This window comes from Mauremys reevesii, linkage group 7 (assembly GCF_016161935.1).
Source record: "Mauremys reevesii isolate NIE-2019 linkage group 7, ASM1616193v1, whole genome shotgun sequence".
Lineage (NCBI taxonomy): Eukaryota > Metazoa > Chordata > Testudines > Geoemydidae > Mauremys > Mauremys reevesii.
Genome location: NC_052629.1, coordinates 74,462,040 through 74,479,051, shown reverse-complemented (window position 1 = coordinate 74,479,051; position 17,012 = coordinate 74,462,040). Strand labels below are relative to the sequence as shown.

At 42.9% G+C, this 17,012-nt stretch overlaps 1 protein-coding gene across 4 annotated transcripts in view; it reads left to right on the top strand.

Annotated features, from left to right (window-relative positions):
* The window catches only part of RHOA (ras homolog family member A), a 99,557-nt gene that overhangs the window by 43,957 nt on the left and 38,588 nt on the right, over positions 1-17,012 (top strand). The window lies entirely within an intron of this gene.

Sequence of the window (17,012 nt, the reverse complement as noted above, 5' to 3'; positions counted from 1 at the left end):
ATTTTGAAAATGTTTCAGATTAGTTTTACAGCTATATCAGAAAATGAATGATTATTTCATTTAGCAAAGGTAATTGAAGCAGATATTTATGAAGTCATTGGGAGGTGAACTATCTCCAATTCAACAGGTTAATTATTAATATTTGGAGGATTTTCTTGACATTCTGTATTACGAGCACAAGACAGACATTAAAATTGTTTTATTTAACTAAAACAACAGTGTTATGTATTCTGGATTTTTTTCTTCAACAGCAAACATACACCGTATTGTCCCGAGCATAGGCCGCACTTTTTTCCCCTAATGTGAGTGTTTAAACTTGGGGTGCGGCCTTCAATTGGGACAATAGCCGCGGCGGGAGCCCAGAGCCCTTTAAATCCCAGCCGCGGCAGGGAATCAGAGGGCTCTGGGCTGCCGGCAGCCGCGGGGAGCCCAGAGCCTTTTAAATCCCAGCCGCGGCCGGGACTCAGAGGGCTCTAGGCTGCCCGCTGCGGCGGGGAGCCCAGAGCCCTTTAAATCCCAGCCGCGGCCGGGACTCACAGGGCTCTGGGCCGCCCGCTGCGGCGGGGAGCCCAGAGCCCTTTGGGTCCCGGCTGCAGCTGGGATTTAGAGGGCTCTGGGCTGCCCCAGCCGTGTCCCCGCCTCCTCCGCCGCCTGGCTCTGACCCCGGCCCCGCGCACCCGCCTCCATCTGCCCTGGCCTCGTGCTGCCCGGCTCCAGCCCCGGCCACGTCCCTGCCGCCCGGCTCCGGCCGCGTCCCCAGCCCCAGTGCCGCGTACCTGCCTCCGCCGGCCGCGTCCCCATCTCCCCTGCCGCCCGGCTCCAGCCCCGGCCGCGTCCCCGTCTCCCCCGCCGCCCGACCCCAGCCCCGTGTACCCGCCTCCGCCAGCCCCGGCCTCAGGGCCGCCCAGAAGGGGGGGAAGGGCGGCAATTTGCCCCCGGGCCCAGCAGGGGCCCCCACGAGAGTTTTTCGGGGCCCCCAGAGCGGGGTCCTTCACTCGCTCCGGGGGGCCCGGAAAACTCTTGCGGGGCCGGGCGCAGGAGCTTCTTCTGCTCCTGGTCTTCGCCTGCGGGGGGGGGGTCCTTCTGCTCCAGGGCGGAAGGACCCCCCACTAGCGAGTTAACGCCCAAGCAGGACCCGCCGCCGAAGTGCAGCCCGGTCTTCGGCGGTAATTCGGCGGCGGGGGGCCCTTCCGTTCCAGGACCCACCGCCGAAGTGCCCCGAAGACCCGCGGCGGGCCCTCCCGCCGCCGAATTACCGCCGAAGACCGGGCTGCACTTCGGTGGCGGGTCCCGCTTCGGCGGTAATTCGGCAGCGGGGGTGCCCCGCGGCGGGTCTTCGGGACAGGTCCCGGAACGGAAGGCCCCCATCCCCCCCGCCAAAGACCCCGGGCCCCCGGAATTCTCTGGGCAGCCCTGCCCGGCCCCGCATCGCCCGGCCCCGGCTCCGCGTCCCCCGCCACCCGGCTCCGGCCCCACATCCCTTCCCGGCCGCCCTACTCTGGCCGGCCAGCTACCTGGCTCTGGCCGTCCGGCTCCCGCCACATCCTCCAGCTCCGGGCTCCGGCCGCGTGACTCCTGCCCTGGCCCAGCATCCCGGGGCTCCTGGCTCCAGCCGCGGCCGGACTGTAGTGCCGCCAGCCACATCCAGGCAGCGCAGTAAGGGGGCAGGGAGGGGTTGTTGGAGAGAGGGCAGGGGGGTTCGGGGTGGGGGGTGGATAGGGGTTGGGGGGTTCAGAGGGCAGGGAACAGGGGGATTGAATAGAGGCAAGGGTCCTGGTGGGGCAGTTAGAAAGGATCAGGGGATGGATGGGGCGGTGGGAGGCAGTCCGGGGCATGGGTTCCTGGGGCTGTCAGGGGACAGTGTGTAGGGGTGGTTGGTTGGGGCAGGGGTCCCTGGGGTGGGGGGAGGTATCAAGGAACGCGGGGGGTTGGATGGGGCAGGAGTTCGGGGGCCATGATCCCTAACCCTAAGAACATTTGCTAATGTTGTTGATTGTTGTGCAGGGGAGAGGGTGAGAACTGTTCCCCATCAGTCTCCTTGTTGTCCATTCCTTTTCCCTTCTTTATTTACAGTATAACTACAAAATAGATTTCAGTATTTCTGAATATATAATATATGCCGTCAAAAGCAGGACTACCAAAAGTGTTAAAAGTGTTAAAAATACTGGTACATGTCTTCCTATTCATTAAATAAAATACTGTTTTACTGTTCTACTAATGTGTATATTTTCTTTAAGTTAAAAAAAAGTAAAAAAATTATTTTTTTTAAAATAGCACCAAACTTTAAGGGTGCGGCTTATAATCAGGAGCGGCCTATACTCGGAACAATACGGTATCATTTTAACAAAACAAGCATATGAATTTTTGAATTTAAACATTCACGTTTTTTAAAATCCTGTTTGTTTTTGTTTTGTTTTAAACTAAAATAGTTAAATGAAATAGTCAATTTAATTTTTGTTTTTTTAAATGTCAGCCAGGTCTACATGAGAAACTTAAAATATTGGCTTCTGCAGCTAACTCAGTCATCTTCTCCTTCATTTTCCTGTTTGTTCATAATATGAAAAGGAAAAACAAGCTTTCCTGCTTTTTTCAGGTCCCAAACAATTTCTCAATTTGGAATGAATTAGTCCAAAGGAAGAAAATATTCTTTCTACACCAGCGGAAGACACTATTGCTGTTAAAAGTGAGATTATCACTTCAACAGTCTCTGAACCCAAGTGAGTAAGTGACTTCCACCAGTTCACTGGTGTGACTTTCTTTAAAACATCATCAGCAAACCTATATCTTGAATGGTTCACCCTTAGCTCTGAAGTTTATTATAGTTGGCATTATGGAGTGACGATTGCTGGATGTCCATGTCATAGCCAACTCCTCTTCTTCAGCAGTTAGGGTTTGACCCTAGTACCGAGTATTGAGAATATTTACAAGAAAATGAGCTGGCAATAGTGCTTGTCCCATTTGTTTTATTACTACTTTTGTCATTGCCTATTTTTCTTTTTAAGATCTCACTCAGTTCCTTCCAAATTTCAACAGCATCAGGAATAAAACAGCTATTTCCCTGCATTTTGTTCAAGGCTACAGAAATAGGCTTCAGGCTACTCAGCATGTGTTCAACATTTCTGTTGAGAACTTTGGCTGTGACGGTGCCATCTATTTTTTCACGATTTTGTTCACAAACTGTCATCAGATTAGGCCAGTTCTTGATATAGAGGTCAAAACAGTCCACTACTGAGTTCCATCACATGTCTTGTGGGAGAGTTAGCTTGGTTCCTCCCACTTTTTTCAGAGCAGCTGCTGCAAAGTTGTTGTTACGGAAGGAATTTGGAATTTCAACAACATTAGCCTTTATTTCTGGAACACTGAAGTCTTTGGCTCAAAGGTGCATTAAACGAGCATTGAAACCATATGTTATTTGCTTGGGATTTTCTTCACTCTCTTCTAAATAATTTGTTCTCATCTTGGACAAATTTGCAGCATTGTCTGTGACCAAGCTGCATACTAGACATTTGAATTTTTTTCCCACGGTTTGTTGTTGCTTTTACTGCTACTTCCTGTAACTATTCTGTTGTGTGTGCATTTCCTGATGTATCAATTGTTTCTGTAGGGAAGATGTTCCCTTCTTCTGTTGTCACACAAGCATATCCAACAGGATCATTGTGGACATTGCTCCACCCATCAAGACTCAGGTTAACAATTTTACTCTCTAGACCTTTTGCACACTGCCCAGTTTCTCTTTCATACACTTTATCCTGCAATTTGCCTGTGACATCTGCTCTGTTAGATGGACTGTATCCTGGTCTTAATGACTGAACCATGTTAATGAAGTGTGGGTTCTCAATCATACGGAAAAGAGAGTTTGTTGCATAAACAAACCAGGCAATTTTTTAATCAATTACCTTTTTTTGTAATCTGCTGGTTCTTATCACAAACTTATCTGTGGTTGTTTCTGGATGATGGAGATTTTTTTATTCTCTTTTTGCTACAGGTGATACTGTGGCTCTGTGACATACATGATGTAACTGAAACACTATCATTGGCAGATAACTCTGAAACTATAGAAAATAATGGTGATCTTGAAGGTGGATAGTCTTCAGAGTCCTGTATGTTGAGTAGGGATTCTCCAAACAAAATAAGTCACTGCAGTTATTTAATTATTATTACCATACTGCTCATTTAGTATTACTCATTGTATTCACTGACACTCAGTACTACTTTCAAGTTGAAATTGTAAAAGGAAGATCTGCCTATTTCAGCTATTTATTTTTTATCACAACTGCATCTAAAATGATAGTACCATAGAGTACCAACTATATATTTTTGCTCAAACATTAGAATTCAAGTATAGTCCATTATAGGTTTTCTCTTCTAGTGAGAGAATGGTATCTATGATAGATCTCGAATCAATGAAGGCTACACTCAGACCCCAAGACTTCTGGAATATGCTGCTCAAACAGTTTCATTTTTTGTTTCTACATCCTGTCCCTCCCGTCTCACATTTATCTCCAGACTTCTTCTCCTTGTCCAGATCTATTCTGCCCCCAACAATCTTCTATTCATTGAACTTTTTGAAACATTGCACTTTTAGAGAGAGGCAAAGGATTGACTGTGTACACAAATTTGCAGAGGGATAATAAGGTTGAGGTCTGTTATTTCTCATCTCTATTTATTTATTTATTTATTTTATTTATAAACATTTTTGCTTTAACAGCGTATTATCTCTGGAGACACAAATCCACAGTTTGAGAACTGCAAAACTAAGCATCTCTGATGGTAGCTTCTAGACTGAGCACTGAGTCCGATTGGGTAGATAGAAAGTTTAGCCTAAATAATTGATACAGAAGCCGCTGAAACCCCATAAGGTTGGGTCCCTAATCCATGAACTATTGGAACTCATTTGCGAAACGTTTCTTAAACATTGCATGAATATATTGTCTCATACTATAGAATTTATAATCCCTATTCCATGATGAGTTATCTTTGAGCTATATAAAAAAAACAGGAGTACTTGTGGCACCTTAAAGACTAACAAATTTATTTAAGCATGAGCTTTCGTGAGCTACAGCTCACTTCTTCGGATGCATAGAATGGAACACACAGACAGGGGATATTTATACATACAGAGAACATGAAAAGGTGGAAGTATGCATACCAACAGGCAGAGTCTAATCAATTGAGATGAGCTGTCGTTAGCAGGAGGAAAAAAACTTTTTGAAGTGATAATTAAGATGGCCCATAGAAGGTGTGAGGAGAACTTAACATAGGGAAATAGATTCAATTGGTGTAATGACCCAACCATTCCCAGTCTTTGTTTAACCCACAGTTAATAGTATCTAGTTTGCATATTAATTCAAGTTCAGCAGTTTCTCTTTGGAGTCTGTTTTTGAAGTTTTTTTGTTGCAAAATTGCCACCTTCAAGTCTGTCACTGAGTGGTTAGAGAGGTTGAAGTGTTCTCCCACTGGTTTTTGAATGTTATGATTCCTGATGTCAGATTTGTGTCCATTTATTCTTTTGCGTAGAGACTGTCCGGTTTGGCCAATGTACATGGCAGAGGGGCATTGCTGGCACATGATGGCATATATCACGTTGGTAGATGTGCAGGTGTACGAGCCCCTGATGGCGTGTCTGATGTGATTAGGTCCTATGATGGTGTCACTTGAATGGATATGTGGACAGAGCTGGCATCGGGCTTTGTTGCAAGGATAGGTTCCTGGGTTAGTGTTTGTTGTATGGTGTGCGGTATCTTAACTAAAACTACCTTTAGATAGGTTTTTTCCTCAAAAAAATCCAATTTAAATAAAAATCTGTTTTTTAATATCACTGATTTTTATCCACCCTACAAAGTAGACTAATTATACATAAAATAGAGGGTTTTTCTAGACAGATGTAGGATAAGTTGTGCTGTTGTAGTGAAAAACTTAACAAATGATGTGCTGTGAGAGATGAGTTATGCAGGAGCCCTTGATTCACTCTACCCACATGTTTTTTGGGAAACATCTTCTAGAAGTTGGGCATGATGGATCATTAGAGTGGTGTCTAGCAAATGTGGTGTCTAGCAAATGTTTCCATACTGTGGATATTCTTTCTTTTCTTTCAGAACAAACCTCTAGGAAATTCCATTATTAAAAATATGTAACAAGGACCGTAAAGTTGCACACTGAATCAGCGTTTTCTGACTTTGGAGTCTTTCAGGTTGCCTGTGCAGCCTTAAACTCTGTTAATTTGCATATGTTGTTATAGTCTGCTGGTACATAATTAATATTTCTCTGTTCAGTACTGTTTTCTACAACTTCAGTCGTAGGTAGCATCTTGAAAAGTACTCCAGTTTTTCTCTTTACACTAACTTCTTTTGCACACTTGTGTGAGAATCTTTGATTTTTGACTTTATAAATAAACTTTTATCATCTGAGTGAGATAGGAAATAAAGGCCTATGATGGGCAAGTCATTCATCTGACATCTCTGATAGACAGTTTTATTTGCCTCCATAGAGCTCCATATTTTTTTTTCCAGCTGTCTGTTTTTTAAAGAACTTTTTTTTCCCTAATCATCATCTCTCGAACTCCATGCAGCTCCTGTCTAGAGGGTTCTTGAGGTGATTTAAACCACAATTGAACCTTTCAGGCTACTCATTTATACAATAACAATGAATACTTTGCACACTCCGTAGTAGCTTCCACCTGAGTATCTTGACGTTCTTTTACAGAGATATATTAGTCTCTCAATTCCCTGTGCTCTAGGTAAGTATCTCCATTTTTTTGGAGGAATATAAATCTTATAGCATTAGTAGTTGGCTTTAATCTTGTGGCTTTATGGTAGATTCTGTCATTTCCCTTTCTAATCCATTCTTCTTAGTGCTAGTCATTCCTTCTGACCCCCCCCCCCCCAAGATGAATACATAATAATGGAAATTTTTTGTAACCCATTCATAAGCCAACCTATAATTCAGGGATCAGCAGACTTTGGCTCCCGGGCCATCAGGATAAGCCGCTGGTGGGCCAAGATGGTTTGTTTACCTGGAGCGTCCGTGCACACGGAGATAAATCTAAGTAAACAAAGTGCCCGGTGTGCCAGCTGCTTACCCAGATGGGCTGGGACAGCAACTGGTGGGGAAATTTTTTTGGAGGAAAGAGCTGGGAGTCAGGGGAGTAACCCCTGTGACCACCCCCCACACAACCCCACCCCTAGCCCAGGACCTCCACACTCTCGCCATCCTATCCCTTCCTGTCTTATCTGGGAGGGCCTGCTCCGGCGGGCCAGGCCAGGCGGCGCGGCCGCAGCCTGCCAGCCCCGGAGCTGCAGCTGCTTCGGAGGCTGTGGGGAGAGCAGCATGGCCACAAGCGGAGAGACTCTGGCCCCGCCTCTTCCCTTCTGGCTCTGCTGGCTGTGCTGCCTCTCCTTGCTGCCTCTGTTGGCGGGAGGGGCTGTGTCCCACCTCTCCCTCTCTATACCCATTCATAAGCCGACTCCCTTCTCTGGTGCTTCCCTTTTTAACTAAAAATATTCGGCTTATGAACGAGTATATACGGTAGATATTTTTGCTTCAGTTTGTGTGTAGACAAGCTCTGAATTTGGCCGAGAGTTCATAATAGAGAAAACAGTTTAAAGAACTATTCTTAAACCTTTGGCTTTTAGTGAACTGTGTAAATACTGAAGGACAGCCAGTATTTGAGACCTCACTTTAAGCTTTACTATTTCCAAAATGCTTTTCCTTTAAAGTTGGAAGTCCTATGGTTTTACATCAAGATTAACTACTGTACAGCAACAAGAATCTACATTCTCACTCTTCATCCAGACTTCACTTGGAGAGTTTCCACAGGCAATGACATTCCTGCTTATAACCAAGCACACTGTCCAAGAAAAACCATTTGCATTTCCTTTGAGAGAAACTTGGCATAGTTTTAATCACAAGTCTGACTGAATACATTATTTTTATTGAATCACTGCTGACAGAGTATTTTGCTGTAATTCTAGATTAGAGAGCATATTTTGATGGGAAGGAGTGTAACTTCTAAAGCTGAAATTTTAAATAAATTTGTTTCACAGGGTTGAAAATAAAGCAGTAATTCTTTTTCTTTACATTTTTCATGAAACATCAATGTTTTGTACTCCCCTTTTTTGCCAGTGAGTGCAGTGTCCAGGGTTTTTTCATGGTTTTTCTCCTCCTAACTTCTCCATCTTTAGAAAAGTTAATGGCACAAGGAAAATTGAAACACTATAACTTTGTCACTCTAAAGTTGGGCGTTTTAAAAAGTTAGAGTGGAAAAGATGAGGTGCGGGGGAAACAATGTTTATCCTTGTCAAGGCTGATTCCCCACTCTGGCACTTTGAGTGCAGAAGGTGGGGGCCCACATGGACTCTAAAAATTAATATTTCCACTCCAGGTTCGTATTAAATTCCCAAGGTTACAGCTTTTTCTAACCTTGGATTGGTAAATGCTGTCACCACCCAAGTGAAAAATCCCTCTGAGAACCCAGGAAGGTGCACTTGGGGAATTCCTTCCTGTGGGGTACCCTCAAGCCCTTTAACCCCCACTCCAGGGAAGAACTGAGAAAGAAAAACAAAGAAAATCAGCTGTTGCTACCAGCTAATTAAATAACATGTGCAGAAACCTCTTAGGACACACAAATTCAACTCTGTTCTTAAAAAAAGGTAAAGTTTATTTTAAAAAAAAGAAAGAAAATACATTTTGGGAACTTAGGCTATTACTAGATTTAAAGAGAGCAACTACAATGATTAAGCATCAAGAATAGTCTCTTGAGGTCCAGCTTAAAGGTTATAAGCAAAACAAAAGCATCTGGAGTTAGCACAGAAGAGTCCACAAGCCATAAAGAAATAAAAGGGGATAAACCTGATCGCGTCTTCCTAGATATTTCCTGATCTACTTGCATATCTGGTGTTTCAAATGAGTAGTTTCTAGGTATGATACTTGGCCCCAAGCTTCTTACCTCATGGTTCCGGCCCTCTCCCCGAGAACAACAGACAGACAGAAGGAGAGTTTTGTTTCAATTTTAAAAAGTTCTACCCTTTCCATTGGCTCTTTTGGCCAGGTGTCCACTCACTTCCTTTTACCTATGCATAGCAATGACTTTTAATCCTTTACAGGTAAAGCAAGTAGAGAACAGCTACTAAGAGGGATTTTATAGCTAACTGCCTGGCTGGGTCCATAAAAGGGAGCTCTTCCTCCCCCCTCATCCCCCATTTTACTTATCACAATCCTATTGCAGTCGATAGTAAAAATTTGGGGGCAGGGGGAGAACCACATCTGAATTTTTGAAAAACAGAAGTAATGATTTTGGCTAACTTATAAATTTTCCATTGAAAAATTACATCAAGATTTGGCTATGGAAAATTTCATTCTTTAATAAAATTTAATTTTTCCGCTAGAAAATTTTTTGGGTGAAAAACTTCAACCAGATTTAGTAGCTTCCTTTTCTGTCCAGTTTCTACAGATTTTAATTTTTATAAAAGTTCCATATAGTGAACAGTGCTGTTAACATGATTCTAAACCCACGCACAAGATTTTATCGGCCACATGCACCAATTCTGTTGGTACTGAACAGATGTAGGTTTCATTGCATTCCATAAGGCTCTAAAGCTCTCTTTCCACTTTTTAAAAAAAAAGTCCAATTGATAGGTGTCATGACTGTTACATTAGAAATCTAGTGCAGTGCTATGTGGATATTTATAACTTCTTTGAGTACTGGTCCCTATGTATATTTCACTGTGGGTGCATACACACATACTTCATGCACTGAGACTAGAGAAATCTTGCAAGCAGTGTCTGTTGGTCCACACCTGCGACCCTGTTTTCCTCATGCTCTGCACGGTGGGTCTGAGGGCCAGGGTGGACCAACTGCTTTTTCAGTTCCTTCTTTACTGCCACATGGCCTTAGTCGGGACTTCCAGTATCTAGAGCTTCTTCTTTCTCTCCAGCCATAAGAACATAAGAACGGCCGTACTGGGTCAGACCAAAGGTCCATCTAGCCCAGTATCCTGTCTATCGACAGTGGCCAATGCCAGGTGCCCCAGAGGGAGTGAACCTAACAGGTAATGATGAAGTGATCTCTCTCCTGCCATCCATCTCCACCCTCTGACAAACAAACAGTATAGGGACACCATTCCTTACCCATGGTGGCTAATAGTCATTAATGGACTTAACCTCCATGAATTTATCCAGTTCTCTTTTTTTAAACCCTGTTATAGTCCTAGCCTTCACAACCTCCTCAGGTAAGGAGTTCCACAAGTTGGCTGTGCGCTGTGAGAAGAACTTCCTTTTATTTGTTTTAAACCTGCTGCCTATTAACTTCATTTGGTGACCCCTAGTTCTTGTATTATGGGAATAAGTAAATAACTTTTCCTTATCTACTTTCTCCACATCACTCATAATTTTATATACCTCTATCATATCCCCCCTTAGTCTCCTCTTTTCCAAGCTGAAAAGTCCTAGCCTCTTTAATCTCTCCTCAGATGGGACCTTCTCCAAACCCCTAATCATTTTAGTTGCCCTTCTCTGAACCTTTTCTAGTGCCAGTATATCTTTTTTGAGATGAGGCGACCACATCTGTATGCAGTATTCAAGATGTGGGCGTACCATTGATTTATATAAGGGCAATAATATATTCTCTGTCTTATTCTCTATCTCCTTTTTAATGATTCCTAACATCCTGTTTGCTTTTTAGACTGCCTCTGCACACTGTGTGGACGTCTTTAGAGAACTATCCACGATGACTCCAAGATCTTTTTCCTGATTAGTTGTAGCTAAATTAGCCCCCATCATATTGTATGTATAGTTGGGGTTATTTTTTCCAATATGCATTACTTTACATTTATCCACATTAAATTTCATTTGCCATTTTGTTTCCCAATCACTTAGTTTTGTGAGATCTTTTTGAAGTTCTTCACAGTCTGCTTTGGTCTTAACTATCTTGAGCAGTTTAGTATCATCTACAAACTTTGCCACCTCACTTTTTACCCCTTTCTCCAGATCATTTATGAATAAGTTGAATAGGATTCATCTTGTCTTCAAACCTGTAAATGTTTGTTTTAGTTTCAGCTTTAGTTTTATTAGTATAGGTAGTGGTTAGTTAGATTCCCCAGTCTAGGAGCCCCTCTGGGTTCCAGTATAGGAATTAGATTATGCCCGGAACACCGGGCTTAAAAAGTGTCTTCTGTCCCCACTCCTTCTCAGTCACTGATGACAACCAACACTGCCTGTACTGCCTTGGAAAAGAGCACACCTCTGCCAGGTGCACCATCTGTCACTCCTTCCTTAGTCGGACTCAACGGATGCAGAAATTCTGATTTAAAAAGCACCTCATTGAAAAGATTGAGGGCCCAGTCAGACCTGGGCCACCCCCCAACTTTCCTCTAGTACACTGGACAAAGTATCAAGAAATGTGCCATCTATCACAAGGCCTGACTTGGGAGCTAGGGAGATCACGCCTACGGATCCTCTGTCAAGATTTCATCAGTAGAGCAGGGATTGGTCTCATAAGCACAAGAGAAGATCCCTCTCTAAGTCAACTCTGAAGAGGACAGATCCCTCCCAAACACTGATCATATTGGGTAAGTCTTTGAACCCATCTCCCAAAGACTAAGGATGATCTAACTTCCAGGACTGTGTTAAAAAGGCTCATGGGACAAGGCTCTGCTGGTACCAGACTCCTCGCCAGCAATAACTTCATTAGTAGTACCATCTGGGTCAAGAGGCCGAGAATTGCCAATTCAAATGAAGAGTTCTCATTGGGAACCTCAGCCACCGGCAGTACTACCACAATATCATATGGATATGGCAACCCAGAGCCTTCCTACATTGGTTCTGTCAGTTTGAGCAGACAGAAACCCCATACGCTCCAGGGAGAGCATAGAGATGCAACACTCCAGAGGATATCTTTGCTCTCCCAGATCTGCAATCTCATTGTTGTCAGGACCATCCCTCTTCTGATCCCACCCGAAGACACTATGGGAGAAGTAAATACTCCATCCTGCCTACTATCTGAGACTTTCCTTTCCTTTAGTGGAACTGATGGCACTACTGACTCAGCTGGATCTGGCTTTCTCATCATAAGAGGAAGTACAGTTACTGAAGCAACCATCGTCGTCTCCTCTGAAGGAGATGAGTTCAGACAGGAAAATGAGTTTCCTGGAACCAGCCTCCTCCCCAGTCAGGACATCCCTCTTGGGAACAGTGATGGTATACCATTCCTTGGGGACCTTCATAACCCACCATCAATCCTTCCTCCTGGGACCCATATGCATGATGATCAGGAAGGGTCTGTGCAGTCTGGTAAGGACCCCTCCCCTCCAAGAGAGTAAGCAAAGTTTCCCCCTGGCTCTATAGGAGAGGAAGACTATGAGCCAGGTCTGCCAGTACAGATAGGGGTATCTTCCTCATCTCTTGATGAAGTGATCGCTCCAGCTTTGCTGTCCCTTCTTCTCTCCCTATCCCACCCCATGATAAAAAGTAGTTCCAAGAGCTGTTGTGCAGGGTAGCAAGGAGCTCAGTCTCCTTACAGGAGGTCCAGGACACTCAACACAAGCTCCTAGACATCCTGCAGGGTCCAACCAGGTAGCACTCCCAGTGAATGATGCCATACCAGAACCAGCAAGAGCTGTGTGTCTTTTACCAACAACATGCGTCCCTACCCCCAGAGAGCTGAGGAGTGTAGCTTTTTCCTAGCTAAGGGATCAGAATTTCTGTCTACCCATCCTGTACTGAACTCCCTAGTTATTCAGGCTGCCCCAGTAAGATCTAGGCAGCAACACCCAAGAGCCCCTACCCTCCAATAAGCATCTAGACCTCATAGGAGGAAAGTTTTACATCTGTTAGCTTCCAGGTTAGAATATTGAACTGTTGAGCACTCTTGGATAAGTAGGAATTCTGAATTCAGAAAATTGTAGAGTTCAAAGATAAATTACCTCATCAGGCTAGGGCTCAATTTCAGGACCTTACTGATGAAGGAAAGCAGGTGGCCAGAACTTCACTGTAATCTGAGGTAGATGCAGCCAACACTTGCATAGAGGTTGATGGCATGTGTTGGGAATCACGGCTACAATCTTCAGTTTCCCAGGGCAGTCCTCAACACTGCGGAGAACTTGTCCTTCGATGAGACCAACCTTTTCAACAAAGACTGATGGGCCTTTGCATTCACTAAGGTCTCCAGGGTAGCCCTCCACTCCCTGGATGTATATGTACTCACCATCCCTAAAGAGAAAATACCACAAACATCCCTACCAACAAAGGCCTGTGCTTCAGCCATTTTACTGTCAGCAGTCTTGTGAACCGCCACATAAAAGACAGAGTACAAAAGGAGAATGCTCCACCTGCCCCTTCCACATCAATTGAACCTCACCCACCAGCCAAAACACACTTTTTCAGCTCTCAAACATTCTGTCAACCACTATTGATGCCATATTGAAACCCACTCCTCACGTGTCCTGTGACTGTCCAATACTCTGCCATAACTGGAGTACAATAACAATGGATAAGTAGATGCTGGATATCCTCCATTCCAGCTATACTATCGAGTTTCACTTCCTACCCCTCCAAAAACCCCTTTCTCATATCCAGGGACCATTCTCAGGAGGAGATCCTACAGGAGGTAGAATCTCTCCTCAATTGGGTTATGATAGAGTGAGTATCTCTACAACTCCAAGGACTAGTGTTCTATTGGCAAATATTTTCTAGTTCACAAAAAGAAGGGAGGATGGAGACCCATTCTTAACCTGTGCTAATTCAACATTTTTATTTGCAAACTAAAATTCGGTATAGTTAAACTGGCATTGATATTACCATCCCTAGGAAAGGACACACAGTTCACAGCTCTGTCTGAAAAATGGTTTATGATGGGTCCTGACCACTGAATACATGGTACTTGCATTTGAAGTCGCACCCAGGGTCTTCACTAAAGTGTTTCTAATAGTATCAGGACAATTCAGACAAAACAGCTTCACAGTCTTTCTGTAGTTATAGTTGGCTTCTCACTGGCATCACTTGCCTAGAAACTGCTTTGTCTTCTATCATCCCTAGGAGTCTGAGAGAATTTGGAAAAGTCTATCCTGATCCCAATGTAGATTATAGAATTTATAGGAGCAACCTTGGATTCAGTCAGGTCAAGGACTTATCTCCCAGTAGACTGATTTGATACCATGAGCAACCTGATAGACCAGGTTACATGCAACCCTCAAACATCAGTTTGGATTTGCCTCTCTCTCCTGGTGCTCATAAAATCATGTACATACTTTGTGCCATTCAACAGACCCCACCTCCATTACCTACAGGCTTGGCTCTGAACAGTATATGTGCCAAACAAGTATAGCATGAGCACCATAGTGACAATTCCCAGCATGGAAAAATCCTGGCCAAGTGTGTTGGTGTCTTTCTGACAAGATAATTACAGATGTCTCCTTGCTAGGCTGGGGAGCTCACATGGACAGACACAGTGCGGGCCTCTTAGATGCCCTGGGAGACCAGAATGCACTTAACTCTTTGGAACACCTTCCAGTCTGAGAGGCTTGCAGAGCTTCTCTATCATTCATCCAGTTTCACCATGTACTCATGTCAGACAACACAAGTCTTCTACAGAAACCAGCCTGAGCTGTGAGATTCATCCCCCTGTATAAAGAAGTGGTCACCTTATGGACCTGGTTTATCAAAAGCCGTATCACTTATCAAGCTGTACCTTCCAGGAGCCCAGAATTCATTGTCAGACAGCCTCAGCAGTCATTTTGCTATTGATCATGAATGGGAATTATATGATTCAGGGGTGTAGAGCACTTTCACTCAGTGGGGAACCCCCACTTTGAAGCAAATAAGAAATGCAACGTATCTGCTCTAGGGGAGCTCAAGGAAAGCATTCTAGGCAGAGTGGATAAAAATAGATTATTTTATTTAAATCAGGTTTTTTATATTTACATTATAATTTTTTCTTTTTAAACTTAAATCTGTTTAAAATCTGCATTTTAATGCAAAATATGTTAAGGCCTAACGTATTATGATCTTTTAAAACATTTAAATGAAAAATAAATATGCTAAATCCATGAGCCTCTGTCAAAAACTTTGAGTTAAAGCTACTTTTTCTATATAAAAAAAGAATCAGGAGAAAACATCTAACTTTTTGAGGTCAGGCTTTATAAATATGGCACAATAGGACACATACTATATTATGGGCTTGATCCTGAGGGGGGACCCAGTGGCTGTGCTATTAGGGTTAGGAGACTGGCAAACTCATCACAGGCATTGGGACCCAGCCTCTGACATCAGGAGACACCATCATATATCTCATCACGATCATGCACTGAGCTCTACCAGCCCTTGGTTCTAGATGGTTCTGGGCACTTCAAGTAGATGGTTGTGCTCTGTCTCCTTGAGTGTGTACGCAAACAGAAATCCATTAATTTCATAACTGCCTCCCTCTGTCTCTGAACAAATGAAATACTGCAGTGCTAAAGGCATGTGCATTACATGAGAAGTAGTCTTGGATTATTAGTTCATTGGTTTTGTTTTTTGGGGAGAGAGGAGTTGTGTAACAAGGGAGAAGAAGCAGAGTATGCAACCAGAAAGAAGCTACACTGGTGTCAAAGCAAGAACACTGGAAGAAGGGACAACATTCTTCAAAGTGCAGCCTTTAGTGTTGATTTTAACACCTTGGAAGTGGAGGAAAAAACCTGCCACAGTTACAAGTTGTTTAAAAAAATAATTTAAAAAAAAATCCTATTTGGGAATTTTTCAAGAAATTTCTGAACCTCCAAGTAAAAAGGGGATACATACCAAATCTAAACAGTGCAGCGACATAGAGATATTTTGGCAACCAGGCCTCATGATACAATATTGCGAAAAATGGTCCTCAGAAGGCGACTGACTGACTTTGTTCAGTCAAATCCCCACCACCATCTTCAATCTGGATCTAATGGTTACTAAACATTTTTGCACAATTCTTATGGACTGCCTACCATGTCTTACTATGCTAGTAAATGTATTTTGGATTGATTATTTATGCATTTTAGAATGTTTTATGTTCAAAATATAATTGGTATATTTTGGTGGTATTTATCAATTACACTTTTATTGTTACTGCTGGAGGAATCTGTCATTTAAGTTCGTTCGTTCATTCATTCATTCATTCATTTATTTTAAGAAATGGACTAATAGTGAGAGTGACTTACTTTGCCATTTGATTTCAGGGTCCAGATTAGACATGAGGTTATCAATGTTCAGTATCTGCAAAGTTGTCAACTTCAGAATCATATGCTGGTACTGCCAGCAGTGCTGCAACTAAACATACTAATCATGGATGAGTTCATAATCAGGACTAGCAATTTCCAGTTGCTCGGTTCATTTATGCAACAAATTCTCCCTTTCATCTTGTTCAGAACAAACATTGCATTGGGACGGTTCAATCATTACAACTAGGCTATGCTCCATTTGGTGCAGCTGAATTTGTAGGAGGGTTGATGGATACAGTATATGAGAGGAAAATTGAACAGTGTGCAAAAATTACTGATGGGAAACAGGGTGCATTTGATTACATCAAATTGATTTAAATCACTAGTCAGGAAGACTCAATTGAATCATGGATTTCTACATAAAAGTTCATTCTTGTTGGTTCTTATAACCTTAATACATATTCTTCACAACTCAGAGATGTAGGTGTCATTTTTAGAAGGTACCCACTATACATTTTTAAGTGATTTATTTTGAACTTTTCAGATTCATTTTCTGATATAGCTAGCTGTAAAACTAATGATTGTTTATTTCATTTACCAAAGGTAACTGAAACAGATATTTATGAAGTTATTGGGAGGTGAACTATCTCCAATTCAACAGGTTAATCATTAATATTTGGAGGATTTTGTTGCCATGCTGTATTAGGAGGAGAACATCATGATATAGACATTTAAGTTGTTTTATTTAAATAAAACAACGTTCTGTATTCTGGATTTTTTTCTTCAGTATAAATATAATATTTTAACAAAACAAACATATGCATTTTGGAATTTAAACATTCAAGATTT